The sequence below is a fragment of the Gorilla gorilla genome, chromosome 15 (assembly GCF_029281585.2).
Source record: "Gorilla gorilla gorilla isolate KB3781 chromosome 15, NHGRI_mGorGor1-v2.1_pri, whole genome shotgun sequence".
In the NCBI taxonomy this organism is placed as follows: domain Eukaryota; kingdom Metazoa; phylum Chordata; class Mammalia; order Primates; family Hominidae; genus Gorilla; species Gorilla gorilla.
In genome coordinates, this window is record NC_073239.2 from 26,634,855 (window position 1) to 26,636,955 (window position 2,101).

Consider the following 2,101-nt stretch of genomic DNA (forward strand, 5'->3'; position numbering starts at 1 on the left):
AAATGTCAGTGACCAGATTTTTTATTTTTACAAGTACGTTTTATACCTTTTTTTTTTTTTCAAATTTGCCTGGTCCAATTTTTTTCACTAGCAATCATGTTTTATTATGTTCATTATAAATTAGAGGGAATAACACAGTTAATTAGGATTAGATATAAAGAAAATGAACATCCTTAAAGCAAACACACAAGTGCCTTTTAAATTCTTTTAAACAACAATGGGGTCGGGCGCAGTGGCTCACGCCTGTAATCCCAGCCCTTTGGGAGGCCAAGGCGAGCTGATCACTTGAGGTCAGCAGTTCAAGGCCAGCCTGGGCAACATGGTGAAACCCCATCTCTGCTAAAAATACAACAATTAGGCTCGCACCTGTAATCCCAGCTACTTGGGAGGCTGAGGTGGGAGAATCATTTGGACCCAGGGGGCAGAGGTTGCTGTGAGCCCAGATCACGCCACTGCACTCCAGCCCGGGCAACACAGCAAGACTCTGTCTCAAAAAAAAAACAATGGCCAACAACAATGGACTTACCCTGTAGGATGCTTTTATATCTAGCTTTTTGAAAATAATAAATTTTGAAGATCTTTACATATCAGCATATATAGGTCTAGTTTTTCTAAATTGCTGCAAAGTATTCTGTGTATTTTGATAGCATTAATTTCTTAGACTTTTGATTTTTTCCTCTATTTATTTTAATCAGTTTAAACATGTTGTGATGTGTTTTGATTTTTAATTATCTGAAGCTCCCAGGGTCTAATTTGCTCTTTCTGTGATTACAAAGTGTTGATGTAGCCTTTTCTTTCCTATCTAGATCCCAGGTCAACTCAACAAGGTCATTTCACTTTGCTAGTAGACAGATTTCTTCCTATCTACCCTTTCCTGTAGGGCAGAGCCCTTTATATGTCCTGGCTTTATGAATGTGTCTGTGAAGTGAGAGTTTGCCAGTCCAACTCCCCAACTCAAGCAGTTCCAAGGCCTTGTCTTTCGATCCATCATGTTCATTCAACTCCCTTGAATAGCAAGACTGACTAATACTCCTCCCAACTCCCAACTCAAGCTGACAAAGTGTCAGCATCCGTTTACTAATCTTTCCATTTTCTCTTTGCTTTTAGCCCCAGGGGATTTTACATACTTCTTTGTGAGTTTGGCTGTGCGTTTTAAACAATGCTCATTATGTTTTTATCCCATACTTACAGGTGTTTACAGTAGGATTTTCAGGGTCTTCAATCTGTCATATTGCTAGACATAGACTTTCTACTGTGTCATCACTTAGCCTTAGAAATATCTGGCTGCCACTTGTCTTTCTAACTTTCTCTCTAATCCCAGACACCTTTGCCTTTATGTGTTCTCTCCAGTATGCTTAAGTAAAGGGAGGCCTAATTTAAGTCTGAGACTCTGACACGGAGAATGATCTCCTTGTTTGAATTTCAAAGAATGCCAAGGACACCTCTGGCAAATGTCTTCATACTTCCTCCCCTACTTTCCCTTCTCTCACATGACAATTGCTCAAGGGCATTCCTATTTTAATTTCAAGTCCAATATATATTTTATAATTACATTCAAGGCAATCATCAGTTTACTAATCCTTCAATTTTCTACAAGGTAGTAGATATAGCAAGTGACTAGAGTAAAACAACCTGGATTATAGTTTAAGATCTGCCACTAAATTGCATGACCTTGAGTTAAATTATTCTACCTCTTAGTGCCACTATTGATCTTTATCCATATGAAACCCTCACACTGTAAATGCGTATGATCATGTCATTCTAGAACTTACTTCTAAGAATTTATTCTAGCTACCAGAAAGTACAGAATGATTAAAAGCTAAAAAATTTTATGTTTTTAAGTTTATCTAATCATAATTTTTAAAGTCATTCATAAAAGTTGAATTAAGTAACCTTTAGTATTTGTTTTCGTTTTTGTTTGTTTGTTTTCTTTAACTCAGGAAAAAAAAAGAGCCATTAGATAGATTTAAATTATTTAGGATAAGAAAATGTACCGACATTATTTGAGTAGGAAAAGTCTAGGAAACTGGAATTGTAGGTGTCTAGGTTATATGAACATCTGGAGTTAACTATTCTAACCCAGAGCATAGTTGAAAGAATT